Source organism: Grammomys surdaster, unplaced genomic scaffold (genome assembly GCF_004785775.1).
Source record: "Grammomys surdaster isolate TR1022 unplaced genomic scaffold, NIH_TR_1.0 239, whole genome shotgun sequence".
In the NCBI taxonomy this organism is placed as follows: Eukaryota; Metazoa; Chordata; class Mammalia; order Rodentia; family Muridae; genus Grammomys; species Grammomys surdaster.
The window spans coordinates 3,381,510-3,395,900 of record NW_021604684.1 but is presented as its reverse complement, the minus strand read 5'-3'; the positions used below and the strand labels follow the sequence as shown (position 1 = coordinate 3,395,900).

Here is a 14,391-nt window from a genome sequence, read left to right as displayed (position 1 = left end):
TCTCTCTCTCTCTCTCTCTCTCTCTCTCTCTCTCTCTCTCTCTCTCTCTCTCCTCCTCCTCCTCCCTCCCTCCCTCCCTCCCTCCCTCCCTCCCTCCGTCTCTCTGTCTCTCTCTGTCTCTCTCTGTCTCTCTGTCTCTGTCTCTGTCTCACTCTCTCTCTCTCTCTCTCTCTCTGTCTCTCTCTCTCTCTCCTTCTGAGACTCCCATGAGGCACATACTGGTCTCTCAGATGTGGAGTTTCCTTAGGTTTTTCTCTGCTTCATTTTTGTTGTTGTTGTTGTTGCTTCTAAATAATCCCAAATGGTTTTTCGGTGGCTTTTCTGATTTCTTCTTCTGTTGATTGGATGAGCCTTTGAAATTCTTGTGCTGGGAAACCCTTTGTCACTTATTATGTTCAGTAGCTTACAAATTCTTATTTCCTTCTTTTTTGTTCTTTTTTAGTGTTCTCTGTCTCTAGTTAATGATCTCACTTTATCTTTCCATTATTTTACCCAGCTACTCATCTGTTTTCTCTTGCACACTATGTTTCTTTGAAGTAAGCATTTTGAACCGTCAAGTACTTCCTAGGCCTGTGTTGGTTTCTGGGAGCTGACTGGTTCCTTTGGTTCAGCTATGTCTATTACTCACATGCCTTGGTTTCTGCTTTGCTTTATTCATCTGACAGAAGCTAGCCATTTGTGACAGTCCTGAAGAGAAGCTTCATAAAGGAAAAGCCTTTACCATAGGTCAGCTTAGCTGGAAATGCTGGCTGGCTCTTCATCCTTTGAGGGCCTGTGTTATTGCTGGGTTTATGGTGTTGTTAATCTTATCCACCAGAGCTTTTTACAGGCTTCTCTTTCAGGAGCTTATGATCTCTTACTCCCTCTGGTGTGTGTCTGTGGAGCTACAGGTCTCCTGGGATAGAACAGTCTTGTGTTCTGTGTCTCCCAAACATATACAGTACAGACAGTTCCCAATTTATAAGGGCTTGAGTGAAAAGTTCTCTACTAAGGTCTGAAAATGCTACGAATTCTTTAAACCTCTGAATTGCCACCTCTCTCAGCGCAGTGACATATAGTCCAGCACCGGTACGTCAGCTGTGTGATAACAGCAATAAGCAATCAGTACCCTGCAGTGTCCCATGTAGGGAAGCTGTGATGTTTGGTAGGTTAGAAATATCAGACGAATGTGATTCGTGTTGCTTTCCAAAATCTGGAATCACCCAGGAGGCAAGCATCACATAGCTTCTGGTTAGGTCTATAAGGGATTGTGTTGATTACACTAAAAGTAGGCGGCACCATTACCTAGGCTTGGATCCTGGACTGCATCAAAAGGAGAGGGCCAACTAAGCCCAAGCATCATCTCTCCCTACCCCCGATTGTGGGTGGGATATGACTGTTTTCAGCTCCTGCCGCCTTAACTTCCCCAACATGACAGGCTGTATCTTGAGCTGTAAGATGAAATGAGCCCTTCATTCCTTAAATTGCTTCTGTTGGAGTAGTTCATCAGCTACAGGAAAGTCGCTTGGACAATGGACTTTCCAATTGTTATTGTAACGTTGTGGATCTTGCAGCCTTATCAAATACCGAGATGCTGTAACTCACCAAGTATATCTTCATGGTACCAACATGAGGTTTACATGCAAATAGAAGGCAAGGGGTGTGCATAACCAAGCAGGTCCTGTCGAAGGGTGGCCCTACCCACCACTGACCCATCATTGTCTCAGTTTAGTTAGTCCTGCAAGTTGGTCTGACAAGTCAGACCTGTATGAAGTTTCTTCCTCTGAGATGGCTTTCCCTGGGCTGGCTCTAGGCTCAGCCCCTTCTTTCTCCCACTGTGAGATCCTTGGGCAGTTCCAGTTTCTTTTGGACTATTGTTTCAACAGTTTGATCACCAAAGAGAGGGCCCAAGTGTCTCTCCTTAGAATATCTTCCCTTCTGCTCTTACAGGGAATCTGGGTTCTCTTTTGTGACTTAGTGTTTGTTGATAAACAGATTTTAAAAATGGACTCAGTGGCTGGCAAGATGGCTCCGCAGGCAAAGGTGCTTGCTGCATAAACCTGAAGGCATGAGTTCAATCCATGGAAGCCACGGAAGGAGAGAACTGACACAACATGGTTTCTGAATGCCATAAGTACATGGTGGCACATATGCTCCCCACCCCGACATACAACTACATATTGAATAAAAAAAAAACCCAACCTCTCATTGATTATTCACCTCTTAGCTTGTCGGGGATGGCAACTGGGACCAGGTAACTACTTCTTCCCTCATTCTCGCCTCCTAACCCATAGTGTAAGTGTGTCTTCATCCATGTTGGCCAGGCTGGAGCTGTACTGCTTAGAACACAGCATTCAGCCGATGGCCAGATGCCAAGTGACAAGACCATTGTTGGTGGAGCTGACTCCTTCAGAACTTTCTTTAATGAGACAGGTGCTATCAAGCATGTGTCCACTGCAGTGTTCCTAGATCTGGAACACACAGTTGTTGATGAAGTTTTCCCTGGTACTTACCATTAGTTTTTCCATCCTGAGTGGCTTATCACAGGCAAAGAAGATGCTGCCAAAACTATGCCTACTATGCAGTATTATGGCTACTACTTCACTGGCAAGGAAGTCACTAGCCTTGTCTTGGACTGAATTCGCAGGCTGGCTGACCAAAGCACAGGTCTTCAAGGCTTCTTGGTTTTCCATAGCTTTGGCAGGAGAACTGGTTCTGGTTTCACCTCCCTGCTGATGGAGCGGCTCTCTGTTGATTATGGAAAGACATCTATTTACCTAGCCTGCCCCTGCAATTTCCTGCCAATACCATTAAACCTAACAATTCCATCCTCACCACTCATACCACTCTGGAGCACTCTGATGGTGTCTTCATGGTAGGCAATGAGGCCATCTATGACATCTGTCATAGAAACCTTGATATTGAGCACCCAACCTACACTAATCTTAACCATCTTATTAGATAGATTGTGTCTTCCATTATTGCTTCCCTCAGATTTTATGTGGCTCTGAATGTTGACTTGACAGCATTCCAGACTTTGGATCCATTTCCTTCTGGTCACATATTTTCCTGTCATTTCTGCTGAGAAATCCTACCATGGGGAGCTTTCTGTAGCAGAGATCACCAATGCCTGCTTTGAGCTAGCCAACCCAATGGTGAAATGTGACCCTTGCTGTGGTAAATACATGACTTGCTGCATGCTGTACCTTGGTGATATGGTACATACAGATGTCAATGCTGCCATTGTCACCATCGAGACTAAGCACATCATCCAGTTTGTGGACCAGGTTGGCATTAATTAGCAGCCTCCCAATCTGGTACCTGATGGAGACTTGGCTGAGCAAAACCACAGCCATTGCTGAGGCCTGGACTTGCCCAGACCATAAGTCTGACCTGATATATACCATGTGTGCTTTTGTGCAGTGGGATGTGGGTGAGGCCACAGAGAAAGGGGAATTCTCTGAAGCCTGTGAGGACATGGCTGGCCCAGAGAAGGTTGATGAGGAGATTGGTGTGGATTCTGTTGAAGGAGAAGGTGAGGATTCCCTTGAGCCCCTGTAGCGTGTAGACTTCCAGAGCTTCACATTCAACACTGGATGACTGACAGGCACTGATGCTTCTATTATATCCTATTTTTCCTGTGATCATGTCCCTGTCTTCAATGTATCCCTGTAAGTTTTTTCCCCTTGGTGTCTCAAAGTAAAAACTTTAAGTAAGAAAAAAAATTAAGAACAAAACAAACAACAACAAAAACAAAAGCGCTCAGGAGGAGGTCTATATACCATTTTATTAGCACTTGAAAGACACACAACAGGGCAGAAAAGAGGTGACTCTCAGCAGCTGCTTGAGAGCAGGATGCTGAAGAAGAGAAAGGAAGGGAGAGAGAGAGAGAGAGAGAGAGAGAGAGAGAGAGAGAGAGAGAGAGCCAGGAGATGCTTTTGGGAGCAGCTCCATGAAGGAGCCAGAATGGCCAGGCTATCAGGGAAGGTTTGCCTTAGGATGTTGACTGGTGTCTGAAAAAGAGGTGGAAAGAGGGAAAGGTTTCTCTTCTTGAACTAGAAGTCCGAAGCCCACTGGCAGCTGGGCCAGCTGTAGCAGCATGCCGAGGGAGTACAGGGATTCATCAAGGGATACATATGGTTCTCACTAGTAACAATGGGGATGAGGACACCGTTGTTCACAGTGTCTCTCCCAGCACCCTAGTTGTTCTTTTTAGCACACGCTCAAGGTAGAGAGCAAGGCCCCAGGGGAAAGGGGTAAGATCCACTGGAGCCAGTGAGTGTGAACCTCCCTAAGGGCGAGTCACACTTCTTTGTCTTTACAATAGCCGCATGAACCACAGTGGCAGTAACCCTCTCCAAAGGGCTACAGAGAACATAAATAAAGAATATGGTTCCTGAGGTATATCTGAGTTGATGAGGTAAAACAGGTCAGGGTGGCAAAGATGGCCAGCAGGTAAAGATTCTTGCTGTTGAGCCTGAAGACTTGAGTTAGATCCCAGCTACCCACTCAACACTTCTGCACGCTGTCTTCTGATGTCTATATGCATCCCATATCCTTCGTGTTGTCCTCTAATGTCTATATGGTCCCCATGCACTGCAAGTTGTCTTTCAAGGCAAATTTCCAGTACCTCCAGCTGTTCCCCACATGTATCCAGCCGTTAGTGGCAGCCCTGAGCACAGGCCAGGCCCTAGAGGCATGAATACTGCATCCAAAGTGTAACCTTTGTCCTTCAGCGATGTTCGTCACACTCAATCAAATGAAATCCACTCAGACATAACTCTACAGAAAGGCAAGCAATTTGATCATGACCAATTTGTCGAATTATGTCTTGACAAAAAGAAAGATGGATTCTTATTAAGCCTCTATGAATGATATTAATTAAAACAGAGGAACTCAATAAAAGTATCTGTTCATGAATCTTAAGAGATAATTAGATGCTGAAGGGTGTTTTGTCCTACGAAAGCACAGTCTATTAAATAGAAAAAATGTGAGAGATGCAGAGGAGAGAGAGGGCATCAGATACTGTTCACAGCATTACATTGTACAAAATTATTTTCCTGCCACCCATTCAAGATATATATATATATATGAAGGATGGAAGGCAGGGTTTAGCTACATAATTTAGGCTGGCCTGGATCTTGTGACACTACAGTTTCAGTCCCTCTCCGAATATATCACTATACCTGACTTCAGAGAACTGGACCTGACATTCTCAGCTCTGGACTAAAGAGATTTCCAGTGACAAGATCTCAACAAGGTCAACTCCAAAACCTAGATACTCTGTCTTATTGTTTTTTTTTTTTTTTTTGGCTTAGAGCCCTGTTCATAGAGCTCAGAAACTCTTCTACTTGGCATGTGTATTCTGTCTTGATTTCACGACTCCTTGTGTGACAATTTGAATAGGGATAGTCCCAATAGACTCATGTGTTTGAATGCTTAGCCATATGGAAAAGCTTTGTTAGGTGCTATGGCCTTGTTGGAGGAAGTGTGTGTCACTGTGAGGGTGGGCTTTGAGATCATATATGCTCAAGTAACACCCAGTATGGTACACAGTTTCCCCCTTAATTTTATGTGTGTGTATGCTTTGCCTGCATATGTATCTGTACACCACATGTGTGCAGTGCCAGTGGAGGCCAGAAGAGGGTGTCAGATCCCCTGGGACTGAGGTTACAACTAGATGTGAGTCTCCATGTGGTGCTGGGAATTGATTCTAAGTTCTCGTAACCATGGAGGAATCTTGTGTTGTGTTGTTTTGTTTTTTTGTACGTTTGTCTTTGTTTCATGTGAATGATTGGGTGAATGCATTGTGATAGACTCACACAGTGAGACACTGCTGCTGGTTAAATGTGGTGGACTAAAGCTTCAGGTATCAACTTGAATTTTGACAGTGTCATAAAGGGGAAAATGTGAAATGTATATTAACTGGAATAACAGTTTATAGAGCTTAAAAGCACAAAAAAGCAATATCATATGATTTAAGAAATTTATATGTGGCATTAAAAAGAAAGCAAGGGAAAAAGGAGTAAGCTAATGTTTGGAGATGATTCTCTCTTGGCCTTCACATGTCAAGGTGTCTTGCAAGTCAGTCGGTGACAGTTTTGTTCAGGAGCAGTTTTTTTTTGAAAGCTATTTGTGTATTCAACACAGACTTAGAACATTTAAAAGATGTCTTCTGCTGAGGCAAACTCAGGCATGAGTTTGCTGACCAGAACAAAACCCTTGAGTCCAGGACTTGTTTCTTTTAATACCTCCCCTGTGTGTGCAGGTGTCTGCTGGCCCGCTTCCCGTTGCTCTGTGGAGGCTGGAACACAGGGTATTGCTGCAATAATGCTGCCTCGGAGCACGTTATCATTTGTCTCCGACCTTGCGGTCCATGTCTTCTGCCGGCATCTTAAAAACAGTACCAGGCTAATATATTAGTTCACAAATAATGCAAACTTTCACACCCTTCCCAGTGCTTAATAATTACCAAGTCAAGTTCAGAGTTCTCTCTTAGGCTTTCTTTTCTATCAGTTTTTGATTCTTCTGGAACCTGCCTGCATTTCTTAGCTCATGGATTCCTCCTGCATATTCAAAGCTAGCTCCTAGCATTTTTCCATCTGTCTCCCTAAATCACTTTTCCATCATCATGTGATGTGTGGTGTGTGTGTGACTCTGATTCTCCTGTTTCTTTCCTATTATGACCCTCATGATTACTTTGGGTCTATCCAGATTATCTAGGCTAATCTCATGTCAAAGTCCCCAAGTTAACAACAACTTCAGAATTCCTTTCCATAAGTAAGTAAAAATAACACACGCGGGTTGTGCAGAACAGGGCACAGCTATCTCTGGGGGCCATTGGTCAGCTCGCTGTACTAATTGGGAAGTTACTCTGCAGCCTGGAAGTTCCATTTATGTTGTCTGCCTTAGAGGACTCATATTTACACAAGGAGATCTGTTCTAGGATGTTGATGTAGCACTCTGTGTAATAATGGAAAGCTGGAAAAAAAACTTTCTTTAGCGCAGTATAATTGTTTAAAAGATAACACTGATTCAAATATTGGCCGTGTGCCCTTGAAAGATTTACTTAACTTTCTCTGTGGCTTGTTTTCTCATAGGTATCATAGCAGGTCTTATATCATAGAACTGTATACAGGGAGAGGGGTAGGCTCAGTTGGTGAGTGACTACTTAGCATGTACAAGGCCCTGGCTGGATTCCCAGCACTGCATGAACTGGGTGCGGCTCACTGTTGAGAGAATGCTGTGACTTCTCTGAGTCAGTCTGGTCTTCCCGTTTCCATTTTTACCAGAAGCTTTTTTCTTCATTTTGAGGCTGGAGAGTGATTGTGCGTTTGGTGGATCAGTGAAGGTCACCGCCTGTCTAGCAGCAGCCTTGCAGCCTTGCAGGCTTGTTCTTGTAAAGAGAAAATGTGGTATCATATAGCTTCAGTAGGATGAACTGAGACTGTAGGGCACATGGGCATATTACAATATTATCATGGGGATGGAAACGTGGCTCAGTGATTAAGACCACTGGCAACTTTCTGAAAGGACTCAGGTTTGATTCCCAGCTCTCATACGGCAGCTCACAACCATCTGTAACCCCATTCTCATGGAATCTGATGCCTTTCTGGCCTCTGCAGACACTAGATACACAGGTGATACACAGAAATACATGCAGGCAAAACACGTGTGACACGTGAAATGTTAAAAACTTTAAAATCTGCTGTACTTGTGAACTTACTGGCATTCAGTAAATTCTTATGTTGTGGAAAGACAAGAATGAATTTGTCTATGCTTCTTGAGAGACACACCTCTGATCCCAGCATTATGGGGAGAGGGGGTGGTGTAGAGTCAGGAGGAGCAGAAGAAGATGCTCTAGACTACATGAGAGTGGTGTGTTGCAAGGGCTATTTGAATGTTTGTTGCTGTTCTAGTAGAGGGCTACCTGAAATGAGTCTGCAGCTCTCTCCAATAATTAAAAGGGCATTCCTCATCCCTCGGTGGAAAATACCTCAGATATGTTCCAGTGAGTCACAGGGCCAGATGTGAGCGACATGTACTGTATGACACCATTCAGATAAGTTAAAACTACAAAGCCACATTTCAGATTGTTCCTGGGTGTGAAAATGTGCACTGAGAGCCCAGCGCACACAACCTGCATACCCAGGCTTCCCTGTGAAGAAAGATTTCAACTGCTCTCGAAGTCTTCTCTCTTTCAAACTTCAATTTTTCCATTCATTCAACTTTAAAAAATTATTTCTGCCTGGCAGTGGTGGCTCATGCCTTTAATCCTAGCACTTGGGAGGCAGAGGCAGGTGGATTTCTGAGTTCGAGGCCAGCCTGGTCTACAGAGTGAGTTCCAGGACAGCCAGGGCTATACAGAGAAACTCTGTCTTGAAAAAAACAACAACAAAAAAATTATTTCCTTATTTTTCATGCCAAGTACATTTTTTGTTTTTTTTGAGACTTTTAGTGACATTTCCGCCTTCCCCTTTCCTCCCTCCAAACCCTCCCATATGTCCTCCCTGCTCTCCTTCAAACTCATGGCTTATTTTCATCGCTCATGATTGCATGCACATATGTATTTGTACATACACATACATCTCCGAATATAGCCTGTCGAGTTGCTTGCATGTATGCTGTGTTACTTGTATATATGTTTTCAGGGCTCATCATTTAGCACTGGACAACCAGTTGGTGTGCTCTCTCCTGGGGAGAACGGCCTCTCTTGCTCCCAGCTTTCTTCAATGGCCTGTAGTTCTGCGCATAGGGTTGAGACCTTGTGGGCTCTTTGCTGTGTGGCTTGGCATGTCCATTGGTGGTCATCCTTGTTCAGCTCTCGTTTGGACAGTCCTGTTGGTAAGACTTTACAGGTGTGGCTTCTGATGTTGCTAGGGGACGAAATCTCACAGCAAACTCCCTGATCCTATGGCTCTTACGGTCTCTCCACCCCCTTTCCACAGTATTCCCTGAGCCTTAGGTGTGGGTGGAAGTGTATTGTAGATGCATCCATTGGAACTTGGCTTACAGCTCTGAATATTGATTGGTTGTAGTTTTTCTGTAGTGGTCTGTTTGTTGTAAAGAGAAATTTCCTTGATGATGGGTGAGGCCCACACTTACCTGTGGGCATAAGAAAAAAATGTTTATAGATACTTGTTAAAGTTTAGTAAGTTGTGGATCTAGATTCTCCTCCCATAATTATGATTTCACTAGCACTGATTAATTAGCTAGGTGTCCAGTAACAGGCAAGGCATTGCCTCTTATTGGGCCACATGTAAGTCTGTGCACCAGGTGTGTGCTTGACACATGCAGAGTCCAGAAGGGGGCAGTAGATCCCCTAGAACTGGAGTTACTGATAGTTGTGAGCTGTCATATGGGTGCTGGGATTTGAACCCAAGTACTCTAGAATAGTAGCCAGTGCCCTTAACTGCTGAGCTGTCTATCCAGGTACCCATTCCCCCTCACCTCCCCTTTTGAGACAGGGTCTCTCTACAAAGTTTTAGCTGTCCTGGAACTCACTATGTAGATCAGGCTGGCCTTGAACTCACAGAGATCTGCCTGCCTCTGCCTTCTGAGTTGAGGTATTAAATGTGTGTGTCACCATGCCTGGCTCAATTTTTTTTTTTTTTAAAGAAAAATGAGGGAATACAGCAATGCTCAATTGTTAAGTTGCACACTGCTTCTGCAGCGGGCTCAAGTTGTTTTCTCAGTATTCAAGTACGTGTAACTCCAGTTCTAGGACACCTGGCACTCGCTTTTGGCTTGCTACTGCACGCATGCGCACAAACATGCAGACAGAGATAATTAAAACCAATAAAAACAAGACCACGAGGCGCAGTATCAATCTTGTTTTGATTTGCTGGTGATACAGGTGCTGTTATGCTTTTATTTCACGGCATATTTTTAATTTAAAAAAATTATAAGGAACACTGGGCCCCAGAAGTTTTGGGTGTATGACTGCACTGGAATTTGTTGCCCAGTGAACTTCACTGTGAGGTGACCAGTGGTATGTCTTCTTTCATCAGCACACTCTGACGCTGGCAGGGGAGGGTCATTTTCTGAGACCACTTGGGGGTTCCAAAGCTGACTGCTCCACCCCACACCACTGCACTGCCAGGTAACCAACCAGCTGCCTGTGCTACATTGCAACCTTCTGTCAAGTCCTAGTTCTTTTATCTATAGTCAAACAGAAGCCACGTGGATCTAGAAGCTTCTGTCTCTTCTGGAATAGTATTTCATTTTGTGCCCACAAGCCTTCTGGGCTGTGCCTGTGCAGCCCTCCCACGCCCCGACCTCTGGCATCCACTAAATTTTCTCTTCTTTTCTCCCCTGTTCATCTCCTTGTTGTCTTCATAGTTCTGCCTTTCCTGGAATGTTATAGTTGGATTCCACAGACACAGTCTGCCACATTCTGTTCTTTCACTTAGTGATGAGGATGTCCCTCTCGATCTCCATATTCCATTGTCCCACGCGATACAGTTTAGATCCCATTTACCTGTGGAGTGCATCCTGGCTGCTCTCAGGTTTTCGCAGTTACACATAAAACTACTGTAAATACTCGGATGCTTTGGGTAAATACTGAGAAGCAGATGCAGGATCATATGGTAAGAGCAGTTTCGTTTTAAAAGTTGTTTATACAAGTTTTGTTTGGTTACCATTTGTACATGTGTCTTTCCTTTAGTCTTGGGGTCACTTCATCCTCACAGAGACATTTCCACCTAAAATTTTACAAGGACACAAATACTATGTTTCAAGATTACCCTAGTTATCTTTATGTTGTTTATATAACTTGGGGATCGCTGATAATGATTTAGTAAAAATTGTTAGTGTTCATCTGGAATTAAGTATGGATTCATAATTTCCTATGGACTTAGTGCATGCCAGTGTGTTAAAATGGACATATTCACTTCTGGTATACAGTTTGGTTAGAACAAGCTCCTTGTTTTATCTAGTGGTAAATCACAGTGTAGAACATTCTCTACCAGTCACGGATATACTGAGCTCTTCTTATCGTCACTACCCTTAATGTAGCCTAAGTGACTTTCCAAGAATTCCTGACTGTTCTTTGTGGAGAGACAAATATTGAGCAAATGCAGGACTCTGGATCCCACCGTCCTGCTACCAACCAGGCTCCGCCCTGCCTCTGAGCCGGTGAGACTGGGATGTTCAGGGTGTTGTGGCAGATGTCCTGCGTGTTCTCTTTGAGTACAGGCACCAACTTTAAGGAAGCCAGGGAAGGAACTGATTAAGTCCTAAGGCTTCTGGTGTCCTGATAGGTTTAGCCTCTCATGAAAGAGGCTGTGGGAATGCTCTTGGCCCTCTAGGAGTGTGAAGACGAAGCAAGATGGCATGAGCTTTGAAATAGGGAAGGAGCTCACCAGACACTGGACTTACCACCACCTTGGTATTAAACTTCTGTCTCTAGTACTGTGGCCAACAAATTTCTGTGGCATTAAATTACCCAGTGTAAGGCATTTAAAACAAATATTTTTGTGTGCCTAATTACAGAGAAGAAACAGTTAACCATGGATTGCTATATCAGCAGAACAGGTTGCTGCTCAGTTTTAAAAATTGTGTCAAATGATTCTTGATGCTTTGATAAAATGTATCCTTTATCATATTAAGTGGATACTTCTCTGTGGAGAGGGTGCTCTTTCTCTGGAACAGGCTCTGGGTGGTGCTGATTCCATGCCTAAGACCGGCACCTGGGAGGTCAAGCTTTGGACAGGGGAGGTGTACCAGGAGTAGCCTTTGCCCCTCATAACCAGCATTCCAACTGCCTTCTTGTGCTTTTTTTTTCTTCCAGGAATGGGTTAGGCAAGGGTCAGAAACCTGGCCCTGATCCACTACAGCTCCTACTTCCTGCCTTGGTGGTTAGATCTTAGGTGAACGTGCAATTCCCTTCCAGGCAGGTTTAAATTCTCCTACAACCTTCCTGCCAGGTTTCTTAGGAGAAAAGTGGTTATTGGATGTGCCAATCTGTCTGCAGGGAGGAGACTAGAGCAGTTGGAGGTACCCACAGGGAGGTCCAAGCTGAGAATCAAACCCAGTGGGATGGCCAAGCAGGAATAGAGATTGAAAGGTGGAACTTTCATTTAACACCTGGCTTAAGGGGCCAGATAAAGAGCTTGCTATGCAAACATGGGACCTGGGTTGGATTGCCTGAACTTATGTAAAAAGGCTAGACCTTGTATATGTGCTTATGATGTCAGCAGCATTGGGTATATGGAGACAGCTGGGGGGCCTTGGTAGTTACTGGCCATTCACTTGGAAAACTCTAGACCGGTGACATTGTCTCAAAAACAAAAAATAAAAACAAAGCCAGGATTGGTCTTAGAAAAGTGTTTGAGGAAGGTGAAAACTCACTGGATAAGACTGTAGTTCAGACATTTCTGAGACTGGCTTACCCTTTTAAACCATGTTGGCTCCCAGCAGGTCCAGGCAAGAGGAGAGAGAGAGGTCCTGGGAGTCTCTCCGGAGCTAAGCAGGATGGTGTGTCGTTGAAGCAGGAACTTTAATACCTCTTGTTTATATAAACTTGGAGCATAGGGAGGAGGAGTTTAGGTGGGGTGAGATGACGTAGGGGGCGGGTAAGGGTGACGGATGGTATGGGGTGACTGACAGGGCCAATTGCAAAGCTCTATATCAGCAACAGCTGAGCAGAGGCAGGGCCAAACAGGTCCCGTTGAATCAGCCTGGTACGGAAGTGACTAAGACAGGTCTCAAACTCAAGCGGGGCTCGGGTTTTTCCTCAAGGCCCAAACCAGGGCCAAAATGGGGCCCAACAGGACCATACCCTGGAAATCCCAAAATTGATGAAAATGCAGAGCTATTAGCTTGTGCTTTAATTGAGAAGCTTGGTCAGCCGAGGACAAATCGCCTACTTAACAATTTTGGCCTAAATAAGATTTGGCCTTGCAGAGCCAGGTAGTGATGGCACACACATTTAATCCCAGGCTCTTGATTAGCTCAGATATTTTGTTTCGGTAACGGAAAGCTTAAGAACACAAGGTCTTACATAGAATGGTGAGCTTTCTTAGGTGTTGTTTTCTGCATCTAGGGTCTACTTCTTACTATAAACAAATCAATCTCCTCCCATCAGCAGAAGAAGGTGGGGCTCTGGGAATCAATCGCAATTGATTTAGGAGCTGGTTGAATGTCTTTATAGCTGACATCTTGTAGGCTACATATTTAGGGCTTCACCTTATCTTCCTTTTGGGAGATGATTAGGAGGACGGATGAAGGGAAGCACCGGATATCAAGCAGGCAGAACAAAAACATTTGTTTGGACAGTATTTTCATATGCTAACTTATTTTATATTGGTCTCTGTTGCTGAGTAACAAGTTGCCACCAGGTCAGTGACTTAAGAGAATATTAACTATGGATGAGCTCATGGCTTTGTAGAAGTCTTGCCTGGCTTGATTATCTGTTCAGTTTTTTACCTTAGGCTGCAATCAAGGTACCGACTGGGGCCAGGGTCTTCTTGGAGGCACAGATCGTGAGGTTCTCATGGGTGAGGTTCCTTTGAGCCATCATTATGATGTTCACTAGATGACACCTGAGTTTTCTCCTAGATCCCACAGGCTGCCCTCCTTCCTGCCCATGGGTCGCCCTTCATCCTCAAAGGCTGCACAGAAGAGCTACTTTGCTTTAATAACTGTTATGTTATGACTCTCTGGCCTTCTACCAGCCAGATATTGAAAAACTCAGAAGAATAATTCAGGTACCTCAAAGTCATGTGTAGTAATGTGCTTACTAGCTGCGCTCTGGTTCTTTGTGTCAGCTCAACTTACACATAAAAGGGTGTGCAGGTACAGGGCCAGCATCACTTGGTGTTCACCCACAAGTGCTGCCTCTCTGACTTCACAAACACATTCCTGTAGTTTTTTTCTCTTCATCCAAACAGACAACTTGTTTTGTACTCTGAAACCTTAGATGCAAGGCTTTTGGAGTGGGAGGAAGAAAACAGCCCAAGAGCCTTTCTCCCTGGCTTCTGATGTACAACATCTTAGAGGAGCATTTTGGATACACAGAAAAGGTAAAAATGTGTACCCTTATTGGAGGAGGTGTGGCCTTGTTGGAGGATGTGTGCCACTGTATAGGTGTGCTTTGAGCTGTCCTATGCTCAGGTTCTGCCCAGTGTGGATGAAAATCTTCTCCTGGCTGCCTTTGGATCAAGATGTAGAACTCTTGGCTCCTCCAGTGCCAAGTCTGCCTGCACACTGCCATGCTTCCCATCATGATGATAATAGACTGAACCTTTGAAACTATAAGCCAGCCCCAATTAAATATTTGCCTTTATAAGAGTTGCCTTGGTCATGGTGTCTCTTCACAGCAGTAAAACCCTAACTAAGACATTATTGTACATCTATCTATCCATCTATCTATCTATCTATCTATCTATCTATCTATCTATCTATCTATCT

General features: G+C 44.3%; 1 pseudogene; it reads left to right on the top strand.

Moving 5' to 3' along the window:
* Nucleotides 1-2,313: 2,313 nt before the first annotated feature.
* On the top strand, nt 2,314-3,540 carry LOC114626705 (annotated as a pseudogene).
* The last annotated feature ends 10,851 nt before the right edge of the window (nt 3,541-14,391 follow it).